We start from the raw sequence: 21,176 nt of genomic DNA on the forward strand, positions 1-21,176 counted from the left end.
TTTTATAACACAAATATGTGTTGATACATAAACCAACAAAAGCAAAAACAAAGAAAGAAAAGACCAATTTCCATAATGTATATTGATGCAAAAAATTAAATAAAATGCTAGCAAGGAGAGTACAGCAATATATTACAAGGATGAAACACTATAACAAGGTGGGATTTATAGCAGAAATGCAGGGCTGGTTCAATATTAGGAAAACTATCAGCATAACTGACTGTATCAATTACAAAACCAACAGAAGGCATATGATTATCTCAATAGATGCAGGAAAAAAAAAAACTTTTGACAAAATACCACAGTGATTCCTATTTAAAACACTAGCAAGCATAGGAATGGAACTTTCCTTAAAATAATAAGTAGTATCTATCTGAGGCCATCAGAAAGCATTATGTATAATGGGGATAAGCTAGAAGTGTTCCCAATAAGATTGGGGTAAAGTAAGGATGCTCATTATTATCACTATTATTCAATATTGTACTACAAATGTTAGCTATAGCAATAAAATGAAGAAATTGAAGGAGTAAGAATAGGCAAAGAGGAAACAAAACTATCACTCTTTGCAGATGATAATGATGGTATACTTAGAGAATCCTAAAGAGTCAACTAAAAATCCAGTTGAAATAATTAACAACTTTATCAAAGTACTGAATACAAATAAGTCCACATAAATCATCAGCATTTCTATATGTTACCAACAAAATCTAGCAGCAAGATATAGAAAGAGAAATTTCTTTTAAAATAACTGTAGACAATATAAAATACTTGATAGTCTACCTGCCAAGACAGGCTTAGGAACTATATGAACACAATTACAAAACACTTTTCACAAAAATAAAGTTAGATCTAAGCAACTGGAAAAATATCAACAGCTCATGGGTAGGGCAAGCCAATATAATAAAAATGACAATTCTACCTAAATAAATTAATTTTCAGTGCTATACCAAAATATCAAAAATTATTTTATGGAGCTAGAAAAAAATAATAAAATTCATTTGGAAGAATAAAAGATCAAAAATATCAATGGGATTGGTGGAAAAAAGATGTGAAAAAAGGTGGCCTAGCCATAAAAGATCTCAGACTGTATTATAAAGTGGTAATCATCAAAACAACCTGCTAGCAGATAAAAAATAAGAGTGGTGAATCAGTGAAATAGATTAGGTATACAATACACCACAGGAAATGACCATAGTATTCTAATGTTTGATAAACTCAAACACCCAAACTTTTGGAACAAAACCTTGCTATTTGACAAAAACTACTAGGAAAACTGGAACACAGTGTGGTGGAAACTAAGTATGGATCAATATCTTACACCATTACCAAGATAAGGTCAAAATGGGTAGATGATTTAGACAAAAAGAATGACACAATAAGCAAATTAGGAGGGCAAGAAATAGTTTACCTCTCAGACCTATGAATAAGGGAAGAATTTATGACTAAATAAGATAGAGAGCATTACAAGATGTAAAATGGATAATTTTTATTTATTTAAAAGTTTTTGCACAAATGAAACCAAGATTAGAAGGCAAACAGAAAGCTGGGAAAATTTTTAACAGCAAGTATCTCTGATAAAGGCCTCATTTCTCAAATATATAAAGAACTGAATCAAATTTATAAGAATAAAAGTTATTGCCTAGGATATGAACAGGAAGCTTTCAGATGAAGAAATCAAAGCTAGCGATAGTCATATGAAAAAATGCTCTAAATTACTACTGATTAGAGAAATGTAGATTAAAACAACTCTGAGGTGCCACCTCACACCTATCAGAATGGCTAATGTGACAAAAAAGGAAAATGATAAACATTAGAAAGGATATGGGAAAAATGGGACACTAATGCACTGTTGGCGGAACTGATCTAACCATTCTGGAGAGCAATTTGGAACTGTGCCCGAAGGGTGACCATACTGTGCATACCCTTTGATGCAGCAATATCACTACTAGGTCTGTATCCCAAAGAGAAAAAATAAAATGAAAAAGAATCCATTTGTACAAAAATATTTATAGCAGCTCTTTTTGTGGTAGCTAAGGATTAGAAATTGAGGGGATGTCCATCAAATTGGGAACAATGGAACAAGTTGTGACATATGATTATAATGGAAAACTATCGTACTATGAGAAATGATGAGCATTATGGTTTCAGAGAAACCTGGAAATACTTACAAGAAGTGATGCTAAGTGAAGGGAGCAAAACCAGGAGAACATTGTACACAGTAACAGCAATACTTACGATGATCAGTGCTGTACTACAGCTAACGACTTAGCTATTCTCAGCAATACAATGACCCAAGACAATTCCAAAGGACTCATGATAAAAAATGTTATCCACCTCCAGAGAAAGAACAGGTGGAGTCAGAATACGGATTGAAGCATACTATTTTTCACATTCTTTATCTTTTTTTTTGGTCTGTTTTCTTTCACAATGTGACTAATATGGAAATATGTTTTACATGACTGCACATGTATAACCTATATCAAATTGCTTACTATCTCAGGGAGGGGGGTAGGAAAAAAAGGTAAGGAGGGAATTGGGAGCTCAAAATTTTAAAAACCAGATGTTAAAAATTGTTTTTACACATAACTGGGGAAAAAATATTATTTAAAAAAGATAGTGGGACAGCTTTTTGTTGCCCTAATTATAAGAATAAAGCAGTCTGTTGTTTTCCCAAAGAATTTATCCAAGATAAACAAATGTGCTCCCAAGAATTGTCCAAATGGATTTATCTTATCCATTTCTGGGAATTCATGTGGGCATACATGTTACTAGCAGAAAAAAATGTAGACAATATTGCCAAAAGATTGTTAATTCTCAATCAAGAAATGGAAGACCTTGAGGGCCACAAATTATATTTTCCTTAATACTATCTACTGAAAATAATGGAATCAGAAAAGGAAAAAAATGTTTTGTAAACTGAGTAACTTTTTTTTTTTTTTTGGTGAGGCAATTGGGGTTAAGTGACTGGCCCAGAGTCACACAGCTAGTGAGTATTATGTGTCTGAGGTAGGATTTGAACTCAGGTCCTCCTGACTCCAGGGCTGGTGCTCTATCTGCTGTGCCACCTAGCTGTCCCTGAATAACTGCTTAAGGGAGTATATTTAAGAACAGGCTTTGGATTTTTGGACTATAACTTAAAATAGAGGGAGCACAGTCTACTGGCCAGGGATGGAGTACACCTAACAAAGACTTGTATGAAGTTATTCATTTACTATATTCCAATGATGTCAAAGATAGAAATAAATAATTTTAGAATAATCACCTAAGTTGTCTTTGCCTTTCATCTCTCCCTCATCTTCAATCTATCTTTCACATATTTAAAATAATCTTTGTAAGGAACAGGTCTGATCACTTCTCCCCTCACTTTAAAAGCCTTTAGCAGTTTTCTATTGCACATAGGGTGAAATTCAAACTCTTAATAATCTGGCTATTAAGTCCTTCCACAATTTTTCATCTCACCTACTTTTCAAGCCTTGCTTCATTTTATTCCATTTCAACATTGAATGTTCAAGCTAAACTGAACTGATAGATATTTCCTGAAATTGAAAGTGTCATGTTGTCTCCTCCAATAGAATGTAAGCTCTTTGAAAGTAGTAAGGACTGTTTCATTTTTGTCTTTGTACCTATCATCAGCAGAAAGCACAGTGCCTGGAACATATCAAATAGTTCATTTAGGCTTGCTGAATTGAATTGAATGGTTCTTTCTTACCTAACAATTTTTTCTTCTCTCTTCTGTTTGTGAGCTTCCCATATGGTATGGTTTCTAACCTGGAAATGTGAATGTGAGCCAAGGTCCTATCTGGAGGTCCATTTCTCTTGGTGATCCCATCTACAACCATGCCACCAATTATCACCTATGTACTTATGACTTTCAAATCTTTAACTCCACCTATAAATTCTCCCCAATGTTAGAGGTCTATACTTCTAGCTGCCTGTTGCACAATTCCATTTATATGACTCACTGACTCTCAAATTATACATGTCCAAATCTGAACTAATTATCTTCCCCTCTCCCCCACTGCTGCTGAATATGCTTCTTCCTCTAACTTCTTTTCTTTTAATGATACCACCATACTTTCAGACTCATAACATTGCAATAATCTTTAATTCATCCCTCTCTCCCACCCACAACATCCAAACAGCAGCCAACTGCTAATACTTTTACCTTTACAATTTTTCTCACAATTGTGTCCTGCTCACCAATATCACTGTATCCAATTTAGTTCTTTTTTTTTTCCTTTTTTTTAAACCATTGTAATTGCTCCCTAACTGGTCTTCTTTACTCCAAAGTATCCTCTCCCTTTCCATTTTTTTTTTTTTACATCTTAAGATGCTTCTAAGATTACATCTACTTCTCTACTCAAAACTGCTTACCCACTATTATCGAGTCTTACATCACACTATTCCTCTTTCTTCAAAGTTCTAGTTAGATGTTCTAAAACAATTATTCTCTGTCTCATTCTTGTCTCTTTTTCTCTGTGCCTTTGCTCTCACTAGACTGTGTGTAAAATTAGATTCTCCTTTTCTCTTTCCCATCTTCATCTGTTCATGTTCTCTCCTTCCAGACTGACACAATCCCAATTCAAGTCCATGAAGCTTACATTATTTCCCCTTCTCTCTTCTAAGCTCAAAGTTATTTCTCTCTCAACAAATTTACCTTACCAACTGGATCTCTTGGTTCTTATCTAGCGTCCCCTTGCATGATAATTATCTCTGTTTAACCTTCCACCCCAACCCCTTAGCTGGTAAAAGCCTTTACAACAGGATCTGTGTTGTACATATCGTTGTATACACAGCACCAAACATGACACCTTGTATATACCGAACTCTTAATAAATATAGTTAAAATATTAGTAATACCAGCTAACCTTTCAGTAAAGACAGTTTGAGTGGTTTGGGAGAAACCAGCTAAATGAATTTATGGATTGTTGCATATTTAAAATGCCCTTTGGCTCATTGGTTATTTTGATCTTTCTGACGGTGTTGTTCCATGAGCCACAGTTATATAGCATTACCATGAGAATACTGGTTCAAACAGATGACTTCTGCGGCAACGAGGAGCTTAGTGTTCACAGAAAGGGGCCCAAATGAATTCTAAACCAATTTTCTTCCCCTATTCACTGCAGGGCCCAGGAACATGTCTATCTGGAGCACAAATTGAAGATATATATCTTGATTTGGGAACTAACTCAATAGGCTGCTTGTCCAGCATCATGCCATAACTTAAATAATACATGTTCTCCATGCATTTTTCTCATCTAAAGACACACAATGGGTTTAATAAGGATGCCAGTTACATGACCTGACAATGAAAATTAGTATAAAAATGATCAGAAATGTATCTAATCAGAAAAGGAGATGGAATAATAATGATGATGTTGATAGTAAGCATTTATATAGCACTTTAGGTTTACAAAGGGCTCTACAAATATTACCTCATTTTATCCTCACATCAACCCTGGGAACTAAGAGATATTATTATCCCCATTCCTCAGATAAGGAAACTGAGGCTGGGGAAAGTTAATTAACTGGCCCAGGGTCACACAGTTAATAAGGGACTGAGGCTAGATTTGAATTCAGTACTTCGTGACTCCAAGCCCAACACTACCCACAGAAACATCTAAACAGTCAAATAGCATAAGTGAGGAATAACAGTTAACCTACGGTTAAGTGAGGAATAATAGCCTATGCTTGTACACAAAATGGTGAAAGGCCTCCAACATGTTTGGTAATTCATAGATTCAGGATTTAGAGAAAGACTACATAAGAATTACAGAGGATAATAAAAGATTATTGAGTCATGATCTTTATGAGGAATGGGAGCAGTCATGCTAATATAATCACAGGTCAACTGAAGAATTAAAAATGTACTTAGTCTCTGGACTCATTTAAAAAATTCAAATTAAAAAAGCTTAAATTGAATGCCATTACCTTTTGTCCACATGCCAATATTACAGTGAAAGCAAATATACTGCTTAATGAGGGCTCTAATTGATTTTTCTTGTTTCTGAGGCCAATACATATTATTTTGGTCAAGAGTATAAACTAGACTTAGGGCTACACTAGCTAAAGCAGTCCTGAGTAAGTACCAGCTCAGGTTCCAGGATAACATACCAGATGGCTGTTGAGAAGCTATGAGGACTGGTCTCCCACTTGCTCTCCAGTTCATGCTTAGTAGGTTGTTTTTCAGTCATTTCAGTCCTGTACAACTCTTTGTGACCCCATCTGGAGTTTTCTTGGCAAAGATATTGGAGTGATTTGCCATTTCCTTCTCCAACTCATTTTACAGATGAGGAAACTGAGGCCAACAGGGTTAAGTGACTTGCCTGGGGTCATACACCTAAGTGTCTAAGGTTGGATTTAAACTCAGGTCTTAAATGATTCCAGGCCCAGTGCTCTAACCACTGTGCAACCCATCTGCCATCCATGTACTCCTAGAGTCTGACACATAGTAGATGCTTAACATATGCTTATGGAGTGTCTGATTGATCCAGAGGAAGATCAGTAGCCCATTGACAGGTTCAGAAAGGTGTGAGTCCATAATCCAAACACTGGAAGACAAAAATATCCTTATTTCTCAGTTCCTACAGACCCCCTCCCAGAAATATCACCTTCCTTGTGTCACAAGGTTTTGTTTTAGCCCCTCCTCTATACCACAGATGCCTTATACAACCCCCTCCAACCCCCCCAGGATTTATCATGTGGTCCCTACCAGTATTTTTCCAACCAGTCCTCTGACGTATAAAAACCAATGATCTTCCTCATCACTGAAGCAGTATCCTGCATGTTACTTCTTACTTTTGATTGATGCAACCCAGAGAGTTATCTCAGAGTACAGGAATCTGAGCTCCTAGAAAAGCTGTGCTGAATAGAGCTACCTATTCGAGGTTAAAGGGAATCTCTCAGACTTGGATGGGGGAACTAGCGAGGGGAAGGGGCGGGGGAGTACATGCTGATTTCCAGCTATTCCTGAGTGCTCTTCAGTAAACATCTCTAGCTTTGTAAGGCTTTTATTCAGTCACTCTTAGAACCTTATTATTTGAACCCATTCACTGACTGGCTACTTCATGGGCTAATATAAGTGCCCAACAATAATATAATGTGGTAATAACAGGGTTCAAGGTACATGCGTGGTAAGGATGGTAGCTCATAGACTCAGGGCTCAAGGTATATGTGTATTAAGAATGGTAGATCATAGAGCCCATGCTTTTGAAGAATGAGTGAAGAGACTATATCAGAAGAGATTAGAAGGGACAATGTATGAAAAAATAATGTAGAAGAAAAGATTACAAAAACATATAATTTTTGTTTCTGCTTCTGAAATGACCTACACTTCAGGTGTTGGCTTGGTTGTTGCTGCTTCTATGGGATAACCCAAATAGGTGGGGTCCAAGGGGATTAATATGGCAATATAACCGATCATGCTTATGACCAATATGGCCATCATCAAGAAAGGAACAAAGAAAGTCACATTCTCACTACCAATCAATAAACATTTATCAAGGGCCTACTCTGCCAAGCACTGTGCTAAGTGCTGGGGATGCAAAAAAAAAAAAATCACTGAGGTTAGTGGTCTGTCCCTGCCCCAGGGGCTGTGCCGGTCTCTAGAACTGGCTGGTGGCAGTTCACAAACTATAATGGTACAAAGAGAGCTCAGAAGGACTCACCAACCTGGGATTAACCAGACTGCAATGATTCTGTAATTGCTGACAAAGCAGTTATCTTCAAAACTTAGTAAGTTGGCTACTTCCTCTCCCTTCCCCATTCCATCTTCAACACAACAGGCAGACTAATCATCCTTAGTTCTAGGGGAAGTAGCATGGTGTGAATGAAAGCGTGCTGGATTTGAAGTCAGGGGCTTAGATCCAAATACTAGTGCTACAACTTATTATCTATATGATACTGGCAATAAAAAAAAATGTTATGTCATCACTGGGCCTAATTTTTCTCACCTATAAAATAAAAGATCATTTTATCAGTGATGTTAAACTTGAACAGAAACAGGGGCCACCAAACCATACATAAGGATCCCAGTGTGCTGTACATTGACTTATGTTTAAAATGTAATGTTAACTAAGTTTTATTGTATTTTTATTAATTTTGTTAAATATTTCCCAATAACATTTTAATCTGATTCAAGCCACACTCGAAAGTGTTGTGGGTCACAGGAGGCCATATGTTTGAGACCTCTGATCGATCCAAACAACCCTGTTAAGGACTCTTCTAGCCCTGAATCTATGAACCTAAGAACAGTGTCTTTATCCTCTTGACTCTAGAATAAAATACAAAATTCTCAGTCTGGCATTGAAAGCCCTTCAAAATATGGCTCCCACCTACTTATCTTATGTCATATTTTCCCTCTCCATATTCACTATTTAGTGAATTTAGTTTGCTAGCTATTCTTTACTCCTGTCAAGCAACTAGATGGTGCAACAGACAGAGCAGTGGACTCAGAGGTGGGATAGATCTTATTTCAAATCTAGCCTCAAACACTTACTAGCTGGGAAAGTCATTCAATCTCTGCCTGCCTGAGTATCTTCAACTATATAATGGGAATAATAACAACACTTACTTCTTAGGAAGTACCACTATTGTAAGGATCAGATGAGATATTTGTAAAGTGCTACCTGGCACACAGTAGACACATAATAAATTCTCATTCCCTTCCCATCTCCATGTAATCATGCCAGTCATTCCATATATCTGTAATATTCTCACTCCTCACATCTTTTTTTTTTTTTTGGTTTTTGTTTTTGCTAGGCAATGGGGTTAAGTGACTTGTCCAGGATCACACAGCTAGTAAGTGTCAAGTGTCTGAGGCTGCATTTGAATTCAGCTCCTCCTGACTCAATGGCCAGTGCTCTATCTACTAAGCCACCTAGCTGCCCCCAATTTCTCACATCTTTACAGAATTTCAAGAACTGAGTTTGCCATAAAAGATATTGGATGGTGGAGGCTTCTGCAAAAGTAACTTACATATAGACATTCACTGAGCTGAATTCTCAAACATTCAGAAAATATATCAGATTTAGTAACTACCAGTAATCATGGCAGTTTTCTGCAACTTTACATTTACTGAACCCATCTGAATGAGTAACAGAACTGAGAATAGATCACTAGAATTGCTCTGTTGATTTTAATTGCCTGAAATGTGTCATTACCATCCTCTGAAATTTTTCAAGCAATTTAAAGAGTGACTTTTTTCTATCTTAGAATGGAAAGTAGCTCCTTGAGTATCCTGCTGTGAAAACAAGTTCGCGGTCAGGTTGGACCGCCTCCCGGTATGGGAAGTTATCACAGTTAAAAAAAAGAAAAAAAAAGATAAATAAACCATTTGGTATCTTGCCACATTACAGATACTTAATTAAAAAGAAATTTCCACAAATCAATCAACACTTATTAAGTGTTTACTACATGCAAAGCACTGTCCTAGGTGCTGGAAATACAAATAGGAAAGTAAGCCAGTCCCCACTCAGAAGATTTCAACTGCAAGGACAGATGAACAGGTTTCATGGTCCTTAAGGAGCAGTGGCAAAAACAGATGTTAGTGACTCTTTTTAAAGTTCCAACTGACAAAATTATATAACTTCTGATGTTGAACCATTTGACAGTGTCACGGACTTTGGTGACAAGAATTGTCTTTTTTGGGCCCTCAGTACCTGTGACTATAGCACTTTCAGTAGCAGCTCCAAGGCTGCATTTCCACTGGGTTTGTTTCCCAGGATGATGGCTGAGGGCAATGGGCCAAAAGGATTGCTATTCCCAAGGCTCTTAGATTCAGGGTCCTCAATTGTTTCCATCAGCATCTGAGGGGAAATGGTGGTCAAGGTGGCGTCGATGGTTTGAGTTGCCTGGCCCATGCTGACTCCTGTCTTTTCCTTACAGTGCCTCGCTGCTTCAGAAAGTCTTGCTTGCTTGCCCTGCATGAGACAAATGACTGCAAACCACTTGCTAAATGTCAAATACCTATTTATAAATAATTTTTCTGAAATAACATTTTTTCAAAACATACAGGAACTGTCATGGTCAGGTAATCTTCCACCAGGTATTTAAGTGACTACTATATGCCCAAGCACTGAGCTAGGCAGGCACCTGGGGACACAGAGGCAGAAACACAACATCCCCTGCCTTCAAAGAGTTTACGTTATCTATGGACAAGTTATAGATGTAAAAAGCAACGATATTGTCTCGAATTTACATGAGCCTTCATACGCTTTTCAGGAAACTTTTACATATATTATCACATATTATTCCCAAAGAGCTGCTTTTACTACCCATTCAGGATCCTTTCATTGAAATCCTGTCTTTCCTCATGATTCATGCCCACTCAGACCACAGAGCCTCACTATCAGATTCCAAGTGTCTACTCCCTATGGAGTCAGTCTGCACTTGCTCTTATGTTCTCCCAATTGTACTCAGCTTTTTAAGGTCTTTACTCTACTGGGATCTGACTTCCTTTCTGCCTGGCCTTCCTTGAACCGAACACTTTCAAACCATTCCTGTTCTATTTTTGTCCCACTGTCCTGAAAGGACCACCCAAGGGCATAGTCAATATTTTGCCCAGTCAATGAACAAGCTCCCCTATTAATTCAATCCAGGAGAAACTTGTTTACACATTGTGAAGAGATCACCAGGCATGACAACATCCTTCCAGTTAAATACCTCATTATCTCCCCCTTGCTTCCTTTCATTATAATGAGAGCATTTGGGCTTAGGGGGTTGGTGGAAGATCCACTACCCTACCCAAATTACTATCAGCCATCACAATAATTGTCATTTTTAGATCAGCAAGTAGTTGGTTTATCCTCCTTGAAGGATATAAAGCAGAGACTAGATGAAATGTTGTAATGAGGATTCTATTTGGGGTATTGGTTAGAGTAAATGGTCTCTGACTTTTTTTGTTGTTGTTGTTTTGTTTGTTTTTAATTCTGGGGCCTTTATAAAGAAAAAAAAGGAAAGGAGGGCAAAGAAGGAGTTAAAAACTCAGTCTTGAATGAAGACTCTTTTTTATAGACCAGCATAAAAGGGTGAGTCGCCCATAACTGTCAGCTCCACAATGGCAACAGTCAACATCCCAAATCAATTTACAATCAGTCTATAATGGATCAGATGGTAACAGCCTTATCCTTCATGGGGAGAGATGATCAAAGTCAGAAACAAAGGCTTATTTCCTTTCATGCTTATCTAATTGAATGGAGAACTCTCCTAATCAACTTACTACAGCTGGAACACCCAAAGTCTTAAGGATGGATACATTCTATGCCACCACAGCAGAATTAAATGCATTAGAACTAGGAGTATAATACATAGGGCAATGACTTTGAAATCTTAAGACCTGGGTTTTGAGTTCATCTCTTCTACTCACTATTTGCATTATCTTGGGCAAATCATTTAATCTCTTTGTGCCTCAGTTTCCTCATCTATAAGATGAATGACTTGATCCAACTGACTTATAAAGTCCTTTTCAACTCAAATCCTTCAATCCATGAACACAGGCTTTCATGGGACCACAGTTTTCGTATAAGTATGTTCTGGAGACAGTTGTTAAATTTTCAGTGTGATCATTTATATCCACAAATACTACAAATCAGGGTTTGATTCATTTCTTTGTTGCCTAGACTTTAAAAAGTAATAAAGAAAATGATAATAATATAGATAAAAAAAATGTCCATGTGCCTCCCCTTTTATTTTTCCCCCAGACGAGGCAGCTATTAAACTTTTCTCAGCACACCAAGTCCCAGAGACTAGTTAAGAACTACCACTGTTCAAAAGCTGTGTTTTATTTAAATATTACAACTCCAGTGCCAGTAGCCATCCATTCGATCAAAATCTCTATTTAGTTGTAGACTTGGCATTTTGTTCCTTTTGATGGTATAAGTGTGGCTAAGATTCTTTCAAAGACAACAGTATATAATATTTCTCTCCTGCAATGACCATATAGATCAAGTTATAACCCATGGTGAATTTAGTCTAAACTATTATGACTATTGATGGAATGCTATGGCATCACAATAAATATCCATAATCTATTATTTAGTTACCCAATATTTCTTGAGTAAGGAATGCACATGCCCACTGAATAATTTTATCTGACTTTATGAAACAGGTATCTGTTCCTCTCTTTGCAAGATTACTCCCTATATAATACAGATTCTACAAATATTTACATGCAGAGTAGCGAGCCTGCTTGGAATGCTATAAAGTACTGTCAGCACTTCTATTACAAACCTTTATTTCTTGTTTATAACTTACCCATAAAAGAAGAAGAAATCACCATGGACTAGAACTTGGTATATACAAAGTTTTAGGTAGGGAGTAAATTTCTTTTGAAGCAAATTTTCTAGAGATTTTTTCCCTCTATTATTTTAGTTATAGGAGAGAGAAATAATAATCCTGAAAACCATACCATTGCCTGGATTTAAAATCTATTCAACCTGTCAAACAACTGTTCTATCTTAATTTTTTGGGGGGGTGGGGATTCAGATGGGGCAAAAGGTAAACACCTTGATTTTTGTTAACTCAAACATCTTTAACAAGAAGCCAACTTAAGCATCATATGAATTCTGGACCTAGAAATGGTTATTAAGCCTCAAATCAGCACTAAGTAGACTTAGGAAAACAGGTACTAAGTAGAAACTGGAAGGAAAAGAGGTTCTTAAGAACGCCCAACTCTTCGATGCAAGCCAGAATTAACCCAAAACGGCAATAGAGAGCTTGAAATTAGACCATCACTGATGCCTGAACCAAAGATTCAAAGCCCAAGTACTTGCAGGAGCAATTTATCATATTACATCCAATAAGCCTTTCAACTTCATACAATTTAAAATGATGTTAACAACAGTGCCCCCAAGCAAGGCAGCCCAGTGCTTTTCACTGAGGTGCTGCTTAATAACCGATTGTTGAATCAAATTGAACATGGTAAATGGCTTTTAGAAAACACAGAACATTGAATCCATCATTGGAGTCTCCAGTCTGGGGGATGGCATAATAGAAGTAAAGGGATGTGGGAGTCTGGAAAGAAGCCATTCTAGCTCCAGTGTTTCAAAACAAAAGATAAAGAGATAATGAGAACTTCCAAGTATGAGCCATTTAAGCAGAAATGGCAGAATGCAGGAAAGGGAGAACTAGTGAAAGTGAAAAAATCTATTTGAGATATTATAGTTCAAAGCAGGCTCATCAGAAAGTGGATGGCAGAATCAGTTATTTGAGAAAACATGGTTACTAATTTGTAACAACCAAGAATATGTAGAATACAGATTTGACAGAAAACAAATGCAAATCATCAGCCTGGACCTCCTCTCAATTTTTTTCCCTCCACTGAGTTTTGCTACCATCAATTACAATTTTTTTTAAAAGAGGAGTTTCATAATTGTCATTGCTTTGCTTAAGTCAAGCTGAAGTTAAGCTTTTCCTGAAGGATTATATTTCATACATTGGAGGGGGGATGGTGGGGCAGTGGGAGTAATGTTTTCCCCACACTTTCATTAAGGTCTTCCAGATGTGAGAATTCTGGTCAAATCTGCCCCATTTCTACACCCCACCTCCATCACCTCTGTCATTGTCTGTCCTGCAGTTGGCAGATCAATCAGGCGTTTTTCCTCAGTGCAGAGACAGGAAGTAGCTTGTGATTTCACTGGTAGCTGGAAGTCCCAATGAATAAAGTCTCATTATCAATTCAGGTAGGAACCTTCTCTACAATGTATGGTCTTAGATAACAGCCTGGAGCCCTGAGTGGTTAAGTGACTAGATTGTGGCCACAGAGGCAATAGATGTAGGAGGAAGTAATTTCGTCCACTTCTAAAACAGGAAGGCCAATATTTAAGTGATGTACCTTACAGTTTAGCCCTCAAAGGTAACTTAGTGATCATCAGTTCCATTCTGCTCATTTTACAGATGATGAAACTGAGGCTTGTCCAGGGTCACACAGCTAGTTATGTATCTAAAGTGGGATCTGAACCCAGCCTTTACTATTTCCTAAACCACTACACAATATTGTCTCTCGGAGGCAACATGAGCGGATAATAATTGGCCTTGTTCCTGTGATGTAGCGATTGCCACTTTGGGGGCATAAACCACCTGTCGCCAAACAGGCAACCATTAGGAGACCCTGGTCAATGACTGAAACAATGATTTTGTCTCTGTTATGTGCAAGGATAACGGACGATACTTAAATAGACATGTATACATATGTTAGTAAAACGATCTTGTGAAAATACCCAATAAGTGAATGATCAAAAGAACAGCGGGGCACAACTTTCTACACAGTCCCATTACCCGCAAAGAGAAAGGAGCAGCAATAAATAAATAATATGCCAAGCTACTCTAGCCCAAGTCAGGTATTGTTAGTAAACAAGGCAAAAGTACCAAATTAGTTTGCGCTATTGAGACATAATAGCTGTTTCAAAGACAATTACTCCCTCTCCTAATCTCTGAAGTGCCACCCATGACTCACTGGTTCTGATTAATTCGTGTTTAATCTATTTACAGATCCGTTTCTTCTTAATACATTTAGATATGAATCTCTGTGGGGGTATATGCATCCCCAGTATGCAGAAGTCTGTCTCCTCCTAAATTATTCCTGTTTAATCTGCCGCCCCCCCCCCCCCCCACCCCATCCCCCGCTCCTATGAATGTCATCAGTCTGGCTGGCTCTTCCTTTAGAAGCCCCTGCTATGCGCGCTCTATTTCCTCCCCTTGGCTCAGGACTGCACGTCTGCCGTCTTCTCCGTAGCAGGCAGTGTTTGTTATTAAATAATTTCTCTGGGCGCTTCTACTTGTTGGAAATCAATGAGCAAATACAATACGAGGCGGGTGGAGAGGGGACTGGGAGCTCGGTATGCGGAGTGGCATCCTCGAAGAGCATGGGAACAGTTCGCCTGGCAGCTTGAAAAGGAGCACCCTGCTGGTGATTTCCCTGGAATCGGGCCGCTGGTTGGTATTTCTTCCTTGCTTTTCCTGGCACTTAGGAGAAGGGGAAAAGCAGCCTCAGGCGAGCGGAAGAACTGGGGCAATCACTGCAAAGAGCTGCCCAGCAACCCAAAAAACCTCACGGAACAGGCAGGGGGTTTCGAGTTGAAAACCTAGCTCCTTCCGGAGCGGTCTGCCCAACCAATCTTCTCAGACCTGGCGGGCTCTGAAGCACACGTCAGGTCAAGGACCTGAGCGAGCCGCAGCAGCTACATTCCAGGGACCCTCTTTTCTTACTCCAGTGACCACCTAGCCTGCTGCGTTTCTCTGCACCCCATTCCCTCAAGAGCGGCACGAATTATAAGTTTGTTCTTAAACTTTCCCTGTCTAGATCCGCTCTTCAAAGGAGTTCAGGTTAGGGACGACCATACGTAGATTTTCTCTATTCTGCAGTTGCGGGAGATGATCAAGCCGCAGGAGGTAATTCGGTTTCAGGCCACTTCCCCATTGCCCTAATTTCCTCCCTCCTGGGTGCGGAAATTTTCTCCACGAGGCCGTAGGCGCCTCTGGTCAGCACCTCTTACCACCCACACCTCTCCACCAGCCTAGGGCATTTCCTTCATCATCCAAAACTTTGAGTCTGGCAAGATGGCATCTCCTTTCCCAAAGTTTGCCAGTCCCTTTGCTCTTCTGAGAGCCTTGAACCCCCACCCCCACCCCACTCCCAAACACTAGCTCTCCCCGGGCGCCTAGAACCAAGAAGTACAAACAGACGTACCTTCTCCTTGCGGATAGTGGACAGTCACCGGCGCAGTAGCAACAGCAGGAGAAGCAGCCTGCGGCCGAGGCCAAGCGGCGTCCAGTGTGCGTGCCGCACTCTTCTTCTCCACTCCTCGGTTCTCCCCTCGGGTTTTCTTCTCTCCCCTCCCCGCCCCGCCCTGCCCTGCCCAGTCCAGCCGGCTGTCTGCGCTGCCAGCCAGCCAGAGCGCTTCCCAGGTCCGAGATGATCCTGCGGCTCCGCAGCAAAGCGCAGAGTATGGTCTCCGCGCTGCTGGAGCCTGCCCGGCACAGAGCTCGCTCCTAGTCACTCGGGCTCCTGAAGCTAAGAGGGGAGGGATCGGAGGGGAGGAGCGGGGCGGGGAAACAGGCGAAAGAGAGGAGGATGGAGAAGCAAAGGGGAGGGGGCACTAAACGGAGGAATCGCGCTGCTTCCTCCAAAGGAGTGTCACTCGCTGTGCTCCAGCCTCCCCTGACTCCCTGGGGGCTGCCCAACTGGTGGACTGGGAGACGCGAAGATCTGGGGAAATGGAGGGAGTGGCGATCGCAGAGTACGCCTCCTCGATCCCCCCTGCGACTTGCTAGCGCGAATAGACTCTGGCCTCCCCTGCAGAAATAAGGTGGTACATAGAGGTAGGGATAGGCAGCTAGCCTTCCTGACCTGGCCAAGCGCCCCGGGCCACCAAGGAGTTAAAAACCGTGTTCCCCCACCCCCCCCCCCCCCCCCAAAAAACCTTCCCCGGGGGGAAGATAAACAGAACAGGGCTTCCCCTCCCCCCCCCCCCCCCCCCACCTCAACCCCTTTAGCCCTTCATCCCAGTAATCCAGGGATACACCCAGGTGAGAGGAAGAAAGGGGGCAGTCAAGAGTCAACTGTCTGGCAGGGGATTTCTGTGACCTGGCACCTTCAGCTGTACCTTACCTCAGGGAAATAAGTAGCCTTCACGCCAGCCCCCAACTTCATCTCTTACAGTTCAGAATGAGAGACAGAGAGAGATAGACATAGAGACACATAGAGGGAGAATGGAGGGAGAGACAGCACTGCAGGGAAGGCTGAAAAAGGGTTTTCGTTCTAGTCAGTAGGCTCTGGGATGGCCTGGGTCACTTTTCAGCAATGGCAACTTTCACGATGATTAACAGAAGTTGGGCTTTATCGCCAAGTGATTTCCCTTTAGGAGTAACTGTGGTATGATAAGAGGCTGGGGATTATTTATGGTTAAAAAAAAAAAGTGAGCATAGGATGGGGCAGAATGAAGCCCACAGCTATAAATAAAAATAATGTGCCTCATCCCATCAGGATTAAATTGCAATAAATTTAGACTCCTTGAATTCTCTGTGTGTAGCAAAAATGGGACAGGTAAGGAAAGCTTGTTTATGTTCATTTCAGTTTTGAGGGTACTATAAATTACCTTTTTGCTTGCAATTTAGGCACCGTTTGGCCAACCCAGGGGTGTAACAAAGACCTGTTTATTCTTAAAGTTGCCCAACAAACTTTCAACCCAAATTCTCCATATGCCAACCTCTAAGTGATTTCTATTACAAAGATGCCCACATTTAATTCATTCCATAATCACATATTAAATTCGTAATATGTGCAGGGTGCATTTCTAAACCCTGGAAGCATAAAGACAAGCATTTAAAAGTTTTTATTGTCAAGGTGCTTACTTTCTCCTGAAGCATATAGCACATACACATGTAAATAAATACAAAACATATAAAGATAAAATCTCAAGAGCAGGGACTGCTAATGGGAAGGGAGGACCTGACAGCTTTTCCTTTTTCCAAGGATCATAGATTTAGCACTAATCTAGCCTCATTTTCTGTTTTAGAGATGAAGAAAACCAGGAGGAGGTGAAATAACTCATCTAAGATCACACAGGAAGTAAGAAATTCTAGATTAGAACCCAGGTCCTCCTACTCCAATTTTAAACATTTTCAAGTCTGACACATTTCCTAAAGAAATGTCTTGGCAAATACAGAATGTACTCTTCAAAAGGGAAGATAAAGAAAGAGATTTTTAAAAAGGTGGGGGAGCCAGCCTCTAGAATCTTATGAGAGGAGGAAAGAAGATTCAGCCTTAAATGAGACAGAGAGGAATCTAAGCCCTGTGGTTGGGGTTGGAGGAGGTGGGGGTGAGGGATGGGGAAAGACCATTTCTAAGCTAGGTTTGCTTTGCATGTTCTGATAAAAGCTGATTAGTGCTGGAAGGGATTTAATAAAAATTTGGAATCCTGTCTCCGTGGCAGAAAGAGAGCTTTCTGGAATTTACAGGAGTAATAATGAACTTGCACCAGGAGCCAACCCGCTACAATTGGAACAGGTCGAATACAGAAGTGCAGCCTTATGTGCTGGGGCTCCCTTTCTCCAATCTTTGCTCAAAATATAAAATTCATTCTGAGGCAACAGAAAACCTGATATTTACTGAAAGTTGACACACAAGAGCAGGTTTAAATAAAATTTCCATTCAATTTCTGGGCCGCAAGCCCAGGAAATTAAAAAAAAAATAAATTAAAGGCACATGTGGGTCTTCTCAGTGTGAATGCCGGATGGAGTTTTATGGAATTTGGCCCCACTGATTGCCCTATTATAAGGCATTTTACAGTTAAGATTCAGTAGCCATTTAGATGGCAAATCCTTATTTTTAGGGTGTGATAACCAACAATAATAATTTCCTCTTTCTATGATACCTTTCAGCCCAAAGCACTTGAAGGACTGACATCATGTACCTGTTGTTAAGACAGCCCATCTGTGTTGGAACAGAGGGTCCATTCCCAGCCACTGATGGCACAGTGCAGTTCACTTGTTTGACATGCAGTTAGTGTTTGTTGTATAGTCATTTTGCAGTCGTGTCTGACTTTTCATGGCTCCATTGGGATTTTCTTGGCAAAGATATTGGAGTGGTTTTCTCTATCTTTCTCCAACTCATTTTACAGATGAGGAAATTGAGGCAAACAGGGTCAAGTGACTTGCCTGGGGTCACACAGCTAGTAAATGTCTGAGGTCAGATTTGAACTCAGGAAGATAAGTCTCTCTGACTCCAGGCCTGGCACTCTAACCACTTTACCACTTAGCTTCTTTAAATATAGACTTGCAGTTAAGGATCTCACAAATTTCAGGGCTAGGAGGGACCTAGTGTTCATTTAGTTCAAGCTACTATAGAAAAGGATTCTCCATTACAACATATCTTACAAGTGGTCACCCAGCTTCTGCTGCTGGATGGTTTCAAAGAAGGAAAAGAAAAGAAAAACATCTCAAATCATAGGGCACAATTTTAGGCAAAAGCTTATGTTGGAACAGAGCCAGACTCCTAAGTTAAATAATCTATTTCTGTGTAAGAGCCCATGAAATCTTCTTCTTTTTTTCTTTTTTTTAATTTCCTCAGAGCTAGGTTTGGCATCTTTAGATAGCACGAGCTCTGCCATAACAACAACCCCAGAAGTGGTTCAAAAGAATTGGTTCCATTCTCTACCCAGAGATGGTAATGCAATGTAGTATATGTATGCTAGGTTTGGGGTCAGGGTCACTTAGATCCAGATACTGCCTCTAGCATATTGAAAACTCTTCTAGTCTCAGATGCCTCATTTGTAAACTGGAGATAATACTACCTGCACAATTGGGTTACTGTGGGACTTTGAAAACATATGATTATATATGAAAAGCTCTAGATAAATGTCAAGTCTTTTTTTTTTTTTCCAAGGGGGAAGTGGGCAATCCAACCTTGAGGGTTCACTGGCAGAAGAATCTTCCTCTTCCATTGCAAATAGATCATGTAATTTATGCTCCTACAGAGGCCTGTCTAGGGGCCCTAGGATTTGAAGTGATTTGGCTAGGGTCTCTGAGTCTGAGGGAAGACTTGAAATGATTATATAACTGGACACTGTCAAAATGCCAAGAGTTGTGGTCCCAAGCTCCTATTTGATTCTTACTAAAAAATAATCAAATGAAGAACTGAAGTCAAGGTGACTGAAGTACAAAACTTTAGCCTTGGTTACCTGGATTTGGGGACCACCTAGGTAGTGCAGTGGATAGAGTTCCAGGCCTGGAGTCAGGAAGACACATGTTCCTGAGTTCAAATCTGGCTTCAGACACTCACACCCTGGGCAAGTCACTTAATCCTGCTTGCCTCAGTTTCCTCAACTGTAAAATGAGCTGAAGAAGGAAATGGCAAACAATTCCAGTATCTCTGCCAAGAAAACCCCAAAATAGGTCGCAAAGAGTTGGACATGAATGAAAAAACGACTAAACATATTGCAATATACATATTTTAAATAAGAAGGTGTTAAAGCAAAGTTAATATTGAGAAAATTACTTTACTATTATGATAATAACCAATTATTAATTTGGCTTCCAGGCTTTTCTCCTTTATTTCTTCATTTAAGGCCCTGCCCCTGTAAAAATTCTGTCTCTGAAAGACATGAGTGATTAATGAGATAGTCCTAGCTCTCAAGGAACATACTCTTCAATCTTGGACAGGACCCCACCCAACTAGGAGACCTAACTTCTGTTTAGAGTGCAAACAGAATTCAGTTGGGGCTAGATCTGACTCCTCGGAAATGATTCCTTGTCCTTGTACCCCTTCGTCAGAGTTTAGAATGACCTAGCTCATGGTTGGTTTCAACCAGAGTGGTCTAAATGGAGTTGGATTCCCCTGACCAAATTGTTGGAGATGGCTGAGTCTCATTATCAACTCACAGTTCTCAATAGGAGGAGCTGAAGATGCCTAGCCAGGTTCTTCATTAAATATCCACCAGTCAGGGTTTATTTTCACTTGTCAGAGGCATTCCCTTTTACAAAGGTATTGAAGGCATTTGGTGTCTCCAAGGGTTTGTCTTTGGTTACCAAGAAAAACCACTGATGATCAATTTATTATTAGCTGGCCTAATTAATAAATTGATTATTAATTACTCAGAAACTCTGTCTCTCAGGTTTTTCATTCATTACAATATATACATATGTGTGTATTTATATATACATACATATGTGGTTATACTTAATGACCTCTGAGGTCACTTCAAGATCTAAATCTATGATCCTGTGAGTTTCTGAGAGGCAGATATGGACAAATGACTTCATCTCCCAGAGTCTGAGTTTGTGAAATTAGAATCTTAAATTTGATTACCAATAGAGTCCCTTTCAGCATTAAAATTATGACCCTATGAAATGTGGGTTGAAGTGAACCAGCCACATAATAAGATTAACAACATTTTCCCTTCCTGACATAAAGTGATTGATCTAGATTAAGTGGGCACCTCAGAAGCAGTCTTCTAGTCTAACTCTCCCATTTTACAGATGAAAAAATTGAGGATTGGTTAGATTGTGAGCTCCTTAAGGGTAGAGACTGCTTTTGCCTTTCTTTGTATCCCCAGCACTTAGCACAGTGCCTGGCACTTAGTAAACACTTAATAAATGCTTATTGACTGCATGAATGACCTGGGAGATGAAGAGAGTTACACAGATTTTAAGTATCAAAAGAGGGGTGTGTAATTAGTTTA

At 39.7% G+C, this 21,176-nt stretch overlaps 1 protein-coding gene across 1 annotated transcript in view; it reads right to left on the reverse strand.

The window, feature by feature from the left end:
• CNTN3 (contactin 3) overlaps positions 1-15,707 on the reverse strand; it is a 426,853-nt gene extending 411,146 nt beyond the window's left edge. Inside the window, exon 1 of the mRNA XM_027863878.1 lies at positions 15,686-15,707. The gene's annotated coding sequence lies outside the window, so the exon portion shown is untranslated. The remainder of the gene's footprint in view (positions 1-15,685) is intronic.
• Between the last annotated feature and the right edge of the window lie 5,469 nt (positions 15,708-21,176).

The sequence above is a fragment of the Vombatus ursinus genome, unplaced genomic scaffold, assembly GCF_900497805.2.
Source record: "Vombatus ursinus unplaced genomic scaffold, bare-nosed wombat genome assembly UNPS02014773.1, whole genome shotgun sequence".
Lineage (NCBI taxonomy): Eukaryota > Metazoa > Chordata > Mammalia > Diprotodontia > Vombatidae > Vombatus > Vombatus ursinus.